We start from the raw sequence: 15074 nt of genomic DNA on the forward strand, positions 1-15074 counted from the left end.
ATAATTAATAGAATAAAAAAATCCTTTATATTAAATCTATGATTTATAATGGGGTTCAAAACATGCAGCAAACAAAGTATGGAACTACGTCAGCAGAAGACTTTTTGCAACAAGGCTTGAGAATTGGTTTTGAAACCATGTGCAAAATTTATGAGTCACTTATTGTTATGGTACATTTTTATTCGATTTACATTGATGTATATTATTTGTTTCAATTTTCATTATTATTTCCAATGTAGATACACTCATTACAATTTATTTTTATGCTTGCAGATGGAACTGCAAGATCAAGAAGATGAAAACAATCGATGCAATCAACAAAACATTCCTCCAAATAACCAAATTCATGGAAGTAGCTCGAGCACTGACAACATTTCTAGCGAAGAATCATGATTGATTTGGATACCAATGGAACTTGTTGTATTTTTTGAAATATTTTTCTATGAAAATTAGACATTTTGTTAAATGTAATGGACATAGTGTCCCAATTGAAAGAAAAGGGCTTACAAATAAGAATACCATTTTGTATGACAAAGAGCCTCATATTGATATGTAATAAAATACATTTTAATTTATTCTATTGTGTTACCCAACATTGTTGTGAAATGTTATACCATTATTTAAATAAATGGATGATTAAATATAATAATGAAGAGATGTGAAATTGATAATATGACAAATTAATCCAAATATCATATAAGAATGCTCTAATCAAATTTGAATTTATATGAATATTGTTATAAGATATATGTTAATTTTTTGATGACTAACAATTTTCTAAAAATTACAATAATTCCATTGTCACAGATCGGTGTTTCCTAAAATGACAAAATATCATTCAAAACATTGGTGCATCTATAAAATAAAAATATATCAGTGCGTTATGTTATATAAAAGCACTGTGAATACATATTTTTTCATGTGTGATGGCTTTTAATAAAATGAGAGCACTATTTCATTTATCTCTTCAAGCACCGGCCCCATTTGAGATTAATGCCCTGGTTGAATTATAATTCTTAACATACCAGTGCTTTCATATAACTTACTCCCTCGTCCTACACAATATTATTTCCAACCCGATGCATTATAAAAACTAACAACACTGGTCCTTTTGTATAACTAACGCACTGGGGTGTTTGTATAAATGATACACATCGGCATTGCGAGTTTTAAAAAAAAAGAACCAACACAACAATCACTTTTTGTGTGCCCCGATGTCATTCCTTAAAAGAACGCCATGGGAATTTTTTATCTCTTAGCACCAGTATAGTATATATTACACACATGTATTCTTTTCATTCAATGCCTCGGTGCTTTTAGTTATGTATTTTGAACAATGCTTTTATATATGTAGTGCACTAGTGCTACTTGTTCCGTTAAGTGTACCACAAAAAAACATCCCCTAGAACCATCCGTTTCCCATGTTTTTTCAATTGTGATGATGTTGTGTTAAAATCTCCACTATAATATCTGTTATCCCAAACATATGTTTTAGCGGATGCTTTTTTGACAATTTTTGCCAATTTTATAAGACTAAAAACCTTCATTATAACCTCTACGAGAAGGTATTTTCCTTGTATTGCATTGAGTCTTTGGTCTATAGGAGATGATCATAGTAGCCATGTATTTATTCATATATCCATGTAAAATGTTCCATGCACTTCTATTTTATGTATATTTTGGTCAAATTTCATGAGTCATGAGGTCATGTATGAGGTCTTATGTCATTGCTATAACCATGCATGTACAATGTTGTATCTCATATAGTCATGGTCATGTGGAGTCTTGGTTCATGTTATCCTCTAAGATAATTTTTGGTTAGGTAATTATGCCAGAGAATTTAAAATGTTTTGTTGTTTTTAATTTATGGATGATCAATGTTTTAAGCTTATGTAAATAGGTACTACATCCTAAATTACCTTAATATAATGAAAGGGTTGATTCTTTACGTCTACACAGTGATTTAGATTTAAAAAGATATGGAAGGAAGAATTCTAAGAGGCTATGAGTTTTAAGTATTCAAACATAATATTTAAAATTATCATAAGAAAAAGATGCCAGTAAACTATGTTCATTGCCCAACAAAATGCATTTAAGTTTATGAAGAAGTGACAACTAATTAATGGACAAGAGTTAACTTAGATAGATAGTCTCATAACCTAATCTTTGTAATATATTATAACTTCAAAGGAGATTTAAGATAAAATGATATTCAGTTACATCTTACCCGTGTTTATTTAATAAAAATAAATACATGAATAAATAACAAAATGAAGTGAATAACTCAAGAAGAACTCACAAAGATGACAAGTTGTTTGAAGAAAATACATAGTCCTTCCACTGATATCAGACAACTTTAGATACATTTAATTCTGCTCAAGAAAACTTATCCCAAGGGTTCAACCCTTTAAAATTTGATTTTGGGAATATTTATAGAATTTTTTCCCAAAATATATAGATTTAAATATCTAAAACTGTTTTAAAATATCTAAAACTATTTTTTACAAAAATAGCGCAAAAAAATAGGGAAATAAAACTGTTGAAGTTGTTGTCACTGCTTTTGAGGATTTCTAGTGCTAATGTGTGCTGATTAATCTTCTACTCTGCTGTTGATAACTGTTGATGACTGTTGACTCATTTACCCCAGTAACTTACATAGTTATTCCCACCTTTCTTCATCTGGAATTGTATATTTGACCAATTTTCTGAATGTTTCATCTACCTCAGTGTATTTTTGGAAATTTGGTTTAACCAAAAATAAATGATTTATCTCATGCTTGATGAATAAATCATAATTGAGGCCTTCCATAAAATCTTTACCTGTGATTGTACCTTTAATCTTTGAAAATCTGGATTTATCTATGGCAATTGAATATAATTTCCTTTGATATTGTTCTAGATCAATCGATGTATCTCTAATTCCATTTAATCTAGGCAGTGCTTTTTGATGTAACATGATCAATTTTTTGTGAAACCTCTGGATACTTGATTCAAGGTTATGGCACTTGTTTCCAGTTGTAAAATCAAATTTTTCTTAGTGAGAATCCTTCTCACATCCAAAATAGTCTCTTTTCTATTCTTTATGTTATATATTCTTCTAGTTTGTCTTTGTTTTTGGAATTCAAAACCCTTATTGAAGTATCTACTTTTCTTGGTTTTAAACCGAAATACTTCTTCACATATGCTATTACTTCTTTGGCTCTCTGCACTAGTTCATATTTCTCAAAGATGATCTCAATTGAAGGCCATATATGAGTGATGGCCTCATTTATTTCCATCTAGATACTCTCTTTAGCATGTGTAATGGTGTCAGCTATGACAGATTAGTTTTTTAAGAATTCAATTCTCTTTATAAGCCTATGTGTCTTCTATAAATCAACTAAATATACATTATCAATCTTCAGTGTTTACTCTTGTAAATTATTAAGCTGAGTTCTTAACTTCTCAACTTCCTACCCCTTAATTGATAAATCTTCCATTTATTTTGCAAGGTCTGCTGTTGAATCAAATGATTGAGTTTCCACTATTGAAATGGTTGTTGATGTACATCTTGTTGTTGTTGTAGCTGTAACTGACATTGTTTTCACTGGAATTACTAAAAGAATGATGTTTTTCTCTTGGGTTCCCTATTTTTATTTTTCCTTTAAAAACTTTTCAATCTCAGTTTCCATTATTTCTGTCTGTGCATTCTGTTCAATTATGATTTTGAACATGTTCTCCTTATCCTTTTCTAGTTGTCCTATTTCTTTAGTCTTTGGATCTTCTGTAGAAGGAAGCTTAAGTTTTTTTCTCAAAGTAGTTATGTCTACATTATTGCTCCTGATTACCTCTTCTAATACATTGACATTGGTCGGATCATATCCTAACTTTACCACTAAATTGTCTAATGATTTAATCCATGTATCTTTAGCTAAGGAAGATATCTTTTCTATCTTCAACTGAGACTGAATATTTTCTAATGATGCTTGAAGCTTAGATACTGTCATAGCTGAACTTGTGAGAGAAGAATATATCATCTTACTAGATTTTTCATGTAAATCAATCTAATCAATAGGATGAATTAAATTTGCATCAAAAGAAAACAATGATTTAGTGTAATCATCTTCACTTTTAGGATGGGTGATTTTGGGTTCCAGGAAGGTTATTTGCATCTTTCCCTTCTCAATGTCGAAGGCATAAAGTAGCCTATGTTGTGAAGTTGATGTTTTCTTCCAGAACAGTAAATAAGTGGAAGCTTTCAAAGCTTCATTCCTCTTATTAATTTCCTTATAAACTCTAAATATGCTCTGTTCTTTCTAACTCTGCTGCAATTCTTCTATCTGAGATGATGATACATCTGGATTGGATGAAGACGTAGTAGATCCTACATTCATTCCTTATATCCTAGTTGATGATGGCACAAATGGGTTTGTCATGACAATTGGGTGTTGTTGTGCAGTATATTCTTATTTTGTTTCACTAGTATTATTTGTCTTCCCCTATTAGTCTATATTTTGAATTCTCTGATTGAAATTTCTATCACCATAGGGGACACACTGTCCCTTGGACTATTTTCCTACTTCACTTCTAATATAAGAGTATGTGATGTTGTAGATAATATAACCTTCTTGTCTACCTCCTGAAGTGTATCCTCCTACCATTCATCCTAGTTCATGTACTATTCTATCTCAGGCCTAGGAGTGTGAGCATATGGGGTAGTTTTTTTCTCTACCCTTAATTTTGAAATCATTCCTAGGGATCATATGACCAGGTGAAACTAATTTTGAAATTCATATGTTTCAAAAGAATTTTTTCTCCCTCCCCTGTTTATCTAGCATTACAGATAAAAGGCCCTACTTGAGATTTGATTTTAAATTGAGCCTTCTTCTTTGCTACTACAAAATGAAGCTGGTCCATGCTGATCAACTATCTGATATATTCCAATGCAAAAATTCAGATAGGGACAAAATTAGCTAATCTATATGAAAGAATTTCACATCCATAGATCATAATATCTATATAATTTTGGTATAAATACCAATCTCCTGTAGGATTTTTCTGATCTCTGGCTCAATCCTTGGTTCTACATCACTGTTTAATAAGAAAGAAACAACATATAAAAATTAATCCATAAAGTCACTGAATGTGAATTCAATGGTGTTCTTCCTTAACAAGGAAGTCTAATAGATTATTGATTGTGGATTCCCTTGGCGGTCCATATTTTGTAAGGGCAAAAAAAAACTCTATAACTGATAAAATAGGAACAAATATGCTAAGACAGAAGCATATATGAACTCTCCTTCTATAGATCATTTCATGAACTAATCATGAATTCTACTAAGAATTCACTATAATTGAAGATAAGAGATGGCATTTCATTAACTGAGAAAACTGACGAGAAACTTATAAGGCGCTCATCGATCCACCGATTGGAATAATAAGCTAACAAACATGACACAATGGATATTATATGCTTGGTCATTAATGGAAACATAGATGATTGATATGGTGGGTTGGTTTTATGCAATTGAACATTTTTTGGTAGAAAGTTTTCAAAAATATTGGCTCTTTGGGGAAAGTCAATATTTTTATAGATATCCATGAGGGATTCTAGAGAAAATGGATGCAAGGGTTCAAGGTTTTGAATCTATAACATTTAATTAATTGATTCAACAATAATTGTAAAAAGAGCTTCATTGTTTTGGGAAACCACTACTCTTTGACTAGGAACATACCTAACATGACACCATGATGGGTTTGTGGAATGACGAATTGAGGTAAAGATGACTGTTAGAGGTTTAATTCATCACTTAGGTCTAAAAACTTATGTTTTAACCAATTTTGGAGTTCATAAAGATCGAACTCACAATTGGTTTAAGAAACTTTATAAAGTTGGTCAACTAATGGCTGATGGTCCAAGTCGATAATGGGAGGAAGCATGGGGTTTTCTGAATCTTTTGATTTCTTCTTGGAAGACATGACTGAAAGAAAAGGAATGAGAACAAATGTAATTACCCAGAGAAAATGATTCCCTTATTGGTTGATAGCTTGAATGGTTTCTTAAATTCCACTGGTCACTTTGGCAGGTTTGGCTTGGTCACTGGTAGCAATGGTTCAATTTATGACTCAACAGAGTAGGGAGGAAATATCAACAATCGATAATTTTAAAAGAAACATAAAAATATTTTTATGTTAGTTACATGATTAATCCGTTAAATGGGTGCGAGGGAATTAATGTATAATGAGTAATCTTATAAGGAGAATATGGTTGGCGAATGGAGAGCTGATAGTTGGCAGAAACATAGGTTTATTTAAAATAAGTGGGAGCGGTGTAACGGGTGTATGGATGGGAGAGAGCGGGTTTCAGAGGGGGTAGAAGGTGGTTTGTGTTTCTGGAGTGAGAGGGTGCAGAGTGAATGTAAGAGGGGAAAATTGCGGAGGCAATATTAGGGTTGACCGCTTTTCATACCCCCCCATTCATTAAACTTTGGATGGGATTGGGGGGTGCATAACGATCTACGAGTTGTTGATCTTTCGCACCACAGATCATATCCATCAGAATTTTACTACATTTCAAAGAAAACGACAAAGAGTATTGTCGTGGGTTATTACAAAATAAACTATTCTTTTGCTTTAATTTAATCACATTTAATATTTTAACTAACCTGATTAATTAATTGAAAAAGCGACATTTTAACAAGCGCGCTATATTTTGCGATTTCTTTCATATTTTATATTTTTTCTTTTCTTTCTATTTTTTTATATTTTTATTTTCTCATCATTTAGTTTATATATTTCTTTATATATATATATATATATATATATATATATATATATATATATATATATATATTAATAAAAACATCTAACTTATCAAAGATATCTATGTTACAACAACTCATATGGTGCTTCTATTAGTGGCAAGGAAGCATTGTTTCCAAAAGAAGCAGCTGATTGCAGGCTGGAGTTGATTTTGGAGACAACATATATTCAGGGGGAGACTTATTTGTTCATATTTACTTCAACCATCCATTGTTAGAATTATGATCAAGTTGGAAATTTTCATGGTGTGTGTTAGGTTCCTATACCAATAGGAGTCATAATTTTGAATGACTAAGGTTAAGCATTGTAATATTGTACATACTTCTGCTTTCTGCAAATGTTTTCCATATTAAAAAATAAAAAAATGTAAGGAGGCTATGTCCTAAAAAAATAATCAAACGACAAAAAGAATAATAAAAGGTCAAAAAAATGAAAATACATGAACCCCAAAAGACAAAAAGAGACCATGAAAGTGAGCAAGTCAAAATGCCACTACTATTTACTTTTATGCACAATAAATGATTGTGTGTAGCTTGTTACTTGTGCCACAATCCATGATAGTCAAAATGTTTAAACTTGGCTAGTTCATGTTTTAAATTTTATGTTTATAGTTAGAGAATAAAATCTGACCAAATAGTGTATTCATGGCAGATCATTAGATAGGTAGAGTAAATAAAAGGAGCTCATGAGTTTAATCTGAGCCCTTGGATGATATAAAGTTAGAATTATATAGTTTACTTTGTAAAAGAAAAAAAAAGATTAATAAGGGTTTGCTAGCCTAAATGCACCCAAATAAAGTGAACAAAAAATGGTAGGGTAAGTAAATGGGTAAGTAGTGGAAAGGTTGAAGAAATATCATGTGATTACATAAAAGCACTTATGTCATTGTTTTAAATGCATCTTTCAAATATGCATAAGTAGTAAACAAAGAAAAGATAATGGATCACAATATGGTTTATTTAACATCCCCTGATTTATTTCACCACTTTACTTCACTAATTTCCCATAAATAAGTTGTAGTACTTAAGTCCTACAAATAAAAAAGGCTCAGAGCATTTATCTGCCTTTTGGAGGGACCGGACCCTCAACTTAATGAGTTAAGGGGACAAGTACTAGAACCCCCTTCATAAAATCCATTTTCCCTTATTTCCCTAATAGAATCACACTTTCCTATGGTTGACATCAAGTACCTAGGAAAAGTGGGAACCCCCATGTAAAACCTTTTCATAGAAAAAACCCACAAAAATACTTTTTCCTAGGTATAAAGCTAAATGTACAAATGTTTACTTTACCCTTGTACAAAGGAAAAACTCACTCCACCATTGTAATTTCATATTAATTTCTAATATTATTATATAAATTCCCCAAAATCCCCATTATCCCACATTAAATTAATTCCCTTATGTAACTACCCCCACCCTTAGTTTTCATAAAAACTAATAGAAATTCCCCATACCCTGATATGAATTTACTTAGTTTACCTAATCCCGGTAAACTTAAGTTAATCCTGGTATTAAACTCACCCAACTCCCTAATTCCACAATTAAGACTGACCCGATCATTTTAAACCTCCAATTTATCCATAAACTAATCTTAAACCGTCATGATTAAAACCCTGGGCCCTGGCATCAACTCCCGTCATTTCCCCTCGCGCAGCTCTTTCGCCGAACTACCATTGATCATCACCCCCCGTCATCCAACGGCGCGGCCGCACCTGATGGTTGAAAATTAACCACTCAATAAAGTAGTTTTCCCCAACCCCGCGGATGCTATGTGTCAATCGTTGTATCGCATCGGGTGACCCCTCCTGAATATTACCCGCGCCACAAAAGCGGTGCGACGGCCCTCCAAAACCGCTTCCCCCACATAGCCAAAACACCGTCAACTGTTCATCTGAACGTGAACCCACCAAAATTAATTATTTTTTCTATAAAAGGTCGTGAAGCCCTCTTTCACCCTTTTTCCACATATTATCTATGTAAACTCTATAAACCATTGCAATCCTTGCGAACGCCAAATTTACCACCAGACTTTCAAGACTGCCCCATAAGACACTACACACAACCCAGCTGAGTTTCTAGTTTGTACCAAGACCATGCCAACCACTGCAGCTACGGTGAACCAAGATTTTAGAACCAATTCACACAATTCTAGGTACTTGACCACAAATTACCCTTTGCCCCTGCAGGTTTCAAAACCTTTAGCCTGTGCAGTGTTTTGATTTAAACTATTGAGTAAAAATACTTCCAATAAAGAAATTGCTTGCCTAAACCGTCTGAAAAATCCCAAAACCTTTGATAAACTCCCTGGAGCATGATTCAAATCCACAAGAACTGAATTATGGCTGCCCCTATCGCCATGGATGTTAGACCCATTACTACTCCACACTTAAACTTGGACCACCTTCCCTTGGCTGACAGGGATTTCCAAATCAAAGACACAGCTACAATAGAGCTCCTGCTTAAAATTCATTATCAACTTCTACAAATTTCATCCCTACAGTATCGACAGCAGTCCCTTCTACATTGGCAGCTTCACTTACACCAAAGGTCAAAGCCTTGGAAAAGGACCTAACATTAGAGAAACCCCTTGGACAGGCCAAGGAACTATTATGGGCCAATATCATTGACTCCGTCAAGGATATTTGGCCATTTATTTAGGTTATTATTGAGTAGATGGAATTGGTAAAGATAGCTACAATAGCTATTTAGAAAATCAAGAAGGAATTGGGTGAAATTCCAGAGGATGCCAATAGACTCATTCACTTCCTTAACAACAAAAACAGATATGAGCTTCAGGAGCTCAATATAGAATACAAGACTGAAACCGTCTTGGAAATAAGGAAGGTCCTTTGCAAGAGAAACCTAATGCTGAACTTAGAATAAAAGTGCCAAAACATGCAGGTGGCCATTGATAGATTCATGGCCAAATTCAAAATTTTGAGGGAGAGAGGATTGCCTAGTCCGTTGGTCATCAATGAAAAACTTATGACACAACTGGACTATGACAATAGACTCAAGAAGTTGGCTAAATAACAGGCTAGCACTTAACCTATAAAAGCACTACCAATAGGAAATGTTTTGTATAACAACTTCGAGAACTTGTTTTTTCTCTAGCATGAGATTAAGAACTTGTTCATCACTAAGCCCAATTTTTCCGAGTACACTGAAACTGATGAGATATATAGGCGGATGATGAATGCTAAATTGCCTAATGTAGAATGGTGGGAGACAATGACTAATTTACTATGAGAAATTTACAGCAAAAAGTTACTGCATAGTAAAAATAGAAGAGTCAAGTGAACAGATGAAAACAGGACAACATGGTTAAAGAGTATTAGGGTCAAAGAGTATCAGGTGAAAGGTAAAATTTGAAGAAGATTCCAGTGTGAAAGACCACAACTGAAAGCTAGCACAAAGGGCTAAAAATTCAACCATAAAAGCCGGTAGTACCACATAAAAAGGGACAGCATGAAACAGTTCAATAGATGTCTCTATCTTCTTGCAAGAAGATATTTGTATTTTCTAGATTAAATCTCAAGTTAGTTTGACATATTTTATAATAATTGTTTGTATAAATACTTCACAATTCGAAGTATGTACGGTGGATTCTTAGACGTTTCTATAGAATTTCTTGATCAAAAGACTGTAAGTTATTGTATCACTGTTTGGACCAGCAAGCTGGATTAATGAATAAAGATAAGACATTTCATAGGATTCATGTGTAGAGTGAAGTACAAACAAGTATTTTATCTTGTGTTGTCATCTTTCCTTAAAAAAATTTCCACAATATTTAATGTATCTGAAATTTGAATGTTATAATATGGAATGATATCTCAGAGTTTGCTTCATTGCACTTTGTTTTAACTATTATGCATTTTAATGTTTTTTGCTAATTATCTAAGTTAAGGAATTCTTGATTGCTTCTCAGTTTAGGTAGTCTCCCTGTAATCTATAGCAAAGGATTCTTAATTTCCCTTTGCTCATGATTATCCTCTGTTCCTCATTTTAATCCTGGTCTAAGAATTCTTCAATGCTCTCTCACCCTAGTTAAGATCATTTCACCCATTTGGCCTAAAGACCTGCGCTTTACTTTGCTAGCTTTCCCTTTGAACACTGCCTTTAATGAGTTAATTCCAGTTCTGCTGCCCTTCTTTGATTCCACAGCCCAATATTCTAGAGACATCTTTCTATCCATCTATTTTAAGGATTCCATCATCCAACCTTCAATAAAAATCAAAACCCCCTAAACTTTAAGAACTAGCCTAAAATCCCAGCAAACAAAGCTAAATCATATAGAGATAGCCCTCTCTGAGTCATAGGTTCGATAGAGCCTATACTTAAAAGACTGATTTATGGTTACCTCGGTCCTTTCCTTCTTTTGATAACTTCTAGGGAAAAATTCTGAGTGCTAACATAGTGGTGACCATACTAGGGAATCAAACCCTCAGTCCTAATAAAGATTTGAGAAATTTTTAAATTTATATTTTGAGCCTCTTAAAGTAATTTATTAGAAGTTATTTTTAAAATCTCATAAAAAGAAAACAGTCAGAAAAATTGAAATTTTGCCTTCAAGGAGAACTCATTTTACTAGCGCTAATCCAGAACCAAACCCTGCTCCAGTAGTTGATAATCCCAACCTAATTTCGAGAAAATCTAAAAAAGAATAAAGTTCAGCTAGCCAAATACCATTAGTTAAAGCTAATTCATGTGTTGATGAGTGGTTGTTTTTAGAAGATCTTCCCTTTGATGAGAAATTTGGTCTTTCATTATTTAAAGCAAAGTCTGAAAGTGAAATATACGATACTATTCTAGACCCTGATTTCATTGCAAACCTTGAAGTCCAAAAGGCCAACAAGTCAATTAATGAATACATTCTGAATTCTCCACAATCATCCCTTATTACTTCCAAGATCCTTGAGCTTTCTGAACAATTGTCCACTACACTCAGTTCACCATTGTTCCCTTCAAATTTTGAAATCCATTCTTCACCACCATTTATACTTTCACTACCTCATCAACCTATAACTTCTCCTTCCTCATATACTAGTTCTGGTTCATCATCCACTACTGCATCATCTCCAAGTACCTCAACCCCACATCTCAGCCTCTCCCAACTTACAGCCATGACAAATAGATATGCTCCTCTTGTTTTACCAGCCCCACTTGGTTCTATGCCAGCAGACTACCAAAGTAAAATTGTTCAATTTGATGGCATAAGACACTACACTGCACAACACCATGTCAATAATATGACAAATTACTTTTAACTACATGAAATTGATATTGGGGATGCTCAGATGAGACTATTTGCTCATACTTTGGCTGGTGATGTTAGGAAATGGTATAGAGCATTACCTACTAATAGTATTGATAATTTAGATATGTTTTACCAACAATTTCTGAATAGATGGAAAAAATAAAAAGAACCCCTTGCAGATCCTTTCAAAGTATGAAAATATTAGAAGGGGACCTAATGAAAATGTACAAGATTACTGCACTAGATTCAATAATATATATAATGCAATCCCAGTTAATCTTAGACCCCCACCTGAATTAGCATTAATAAGGTTTCCTGATGATTTTGACACAGACATGGCATACCAACACATGGAAAGAAACCCCACAACCTTAGATAAAATGCAAAGTGTAGTAGTTAGTGTAGAATCCAATTTGTTAGCTAAAAGAGCTAGAGTTAGGAATGAAAGGAGAGAATTCAAAAAGTTGAAGCTTCCCCATCTGACCTCAAAATAGATGGTTTAGCCAAAATTATGGAGAAACTAATGAATAGAATAGACAATATGGAGAGGAAACCTCAATGGGATAACCAACAAGCACCTCCAGTTAGAAACCCAAATTTTAGAAAAAACCAAAACCAAAACACTGGAAAAAATGGACCTGATTAGAATATTAGGCCTCCTTTTCAAGAAAATTATGCAGAAACATCCCAACCAGAAGATCCAGAACAAGATACACAGATTAACCTGATGGGATTAGATGATGAGGATACTAGTTTCCTAACCCAATATGAGAAGGAACTGCATATGCTGCAGCAATTTCAAATCCAATCTGGAGAGTCATTTGATTATAAACAAGGATATTATTCTACCATCTTTGAAGTGCATAAACAATATAACCTAAGGAGTAAAAAGAACATTGATATCCCTAAAAAAACCAAGAAAACAATGCAAAATCAACCTAAGAAAATCAAAGAATCCCCTGTTTCAAAAATCCTCCAGATTCTCCCTCGACATAACCATAATCTTGTAGGCCCCACCATTATAGATATAACCCCTAATCAACCTTCTGATGATCAAACATCCACTTCAATTCCCCCTAAAGAACCAATGGACAAACCTCAAAACACCAAATTTGAAAATCGACGTAAAGAGATCCCTTATAAAGGAAAATAAGACCATCCCACTCAAATCCCTGCTATGAATATTCAAAACCCTCAAAGAAAAAAAGCCTCTTTCCCATTAAATCTGGGAGAAGAGGTAGCTAAGCTAAATATTTTAGTCCCTTTAACAGAACTAATCAAGAATGAAACCTACAAGTCACAAATAAACCAAACTTTAAACATTATTGAAAATGAGGATTCAGTCAACTTGTTTGATGACCAACCAGAACTTATATTTGGTCCAGATGTTAATGGCAAACCATTAGAAGGAGGAGTACCACCTTTCTACATTAGCCTTAGCATCCATGACAAAATTATACACAATGCAATGTTGGATTCTTGGGCCTCCCACAAATTAATTCCCAAATTAGTAATGGAGAAATTAAACCTAGACATTGCAAGGCCTTACAAGGACTTATTCTTATTTGACTCAAGTCAAGTAAAGTGTCTAGGATTGATTAAAGACATGTGTGTTACTTTAGTTCAATATCCTACCAAAAGCATCCTTATGGATATTGTGGTTGCTGACATCCCACCAAAGTATGGCATGTTGTTATCCAGATCATGGGGAGCCAAACTTCAGGGATCTTTACAACTAGATATGTCATATGCAACAATATTTGTTTTTGGACAACCTAAGAAACTGTACCGAGAAACCTTAATGAAATACATGGTAAGTAGCCAGGATTGGCCTCAAAACTTTCCTATCTACTTCGTACATTCAAACATTGATTCATTTGTCCTATATAATGTTGATCAAATACAAGAAACTATTTTAGACAATATTGATACAAAACCAAAAGAAATTGCAGTTTCTATTCAAAATGAAACTAACCAAACTTTAGAACTTTCCAATAAACAAGGTGGCCAAATTGCTATAAATGAGGAAAAGTTTGTTGCACCAGATAGTGAAAATTATGAGCATGAGATATTATGGCATCTTGAGTTTGATGGGTCAATCAATAAGTTTGGAGTGGGAGAAGGAGTGTGGATATAAAACTTGGAGAATAATCACTCGGAAGGCCATGCATATAGACTGAATTTTAAATGTACTAAAAATATGGCCGAGTATGAAGCATTAATTTTAGGTCTTAAATTAGTTAGGAATCTAGGAGCTAAAATATTTTCTGTCATGGAAGACTCTGAACTAGCTATAAGACAGATTGATGCGGTATATATGACAAAGGACCCTAGATTAAGTTGTTATAGAGGAACTATTATAGAAATACTTAACACTTTCTTAGAAACCAAGCTTGCAGTAATTCCTAGAAAACACAATATGCAGGCTCATAGTTTAGTAATGTTTGCCAGCACCTACAAGTTACCCTTCCAACCTAACCATCAATACATTGCTGAAGTTACGCATAGACTTGCAATTCCAGATAATTTGAAGAACTGGAAAATATTTTCTAATGACAAATAGATAAAAAATTTTTAATCTTAGAAGAAGAGTTTGTAAATAACAATATAGATACTGACACATCAATAGATCGTAACATTAAAGATGAGATAGAAATAAATCAGATAGAAGGTGAAGAAATAGATAGATTTCATCCTACTAAATTTACTAGGTTAGATATAGAAAATCTAGAGCAAGTTGAGATTGATGAAATAATCAATGAAGACACCAAAGTAATTAATCTCAAGGATAATTTCTTACCTAAGGGATTAACCCCTTTGGAAGATTTATTTGATTCAAATGATGTTCCTAGGAAACCTAAAATGGAACCTTTGAAATCTGATATAGAGGAGTGTAATATAAGCACTGATGAAAATCCAAAATTGGTCAAACTTTTGAAATCATTACCTCCAACTGAAAAAGTGAAATACATTGAATTATTAAAATAATTTCAAGATGTCTTCGCTTGCAGTTA

Source organism: Pinus tabuliformis, chromosome 8 (genome assembly GCF_031772625.1).
Source record: "Pinus tabuliformis cultivar Carrire ecotype Pingquan chromosome 8, CPIR1, whole genome shotgun sequence".
Lineage (NCBI taxonomy): Eukaryota > Viridiplantae > Streptophyta > Pinopsida > Pinales > Pinaceae > Pinus > Pinus tabuliformis.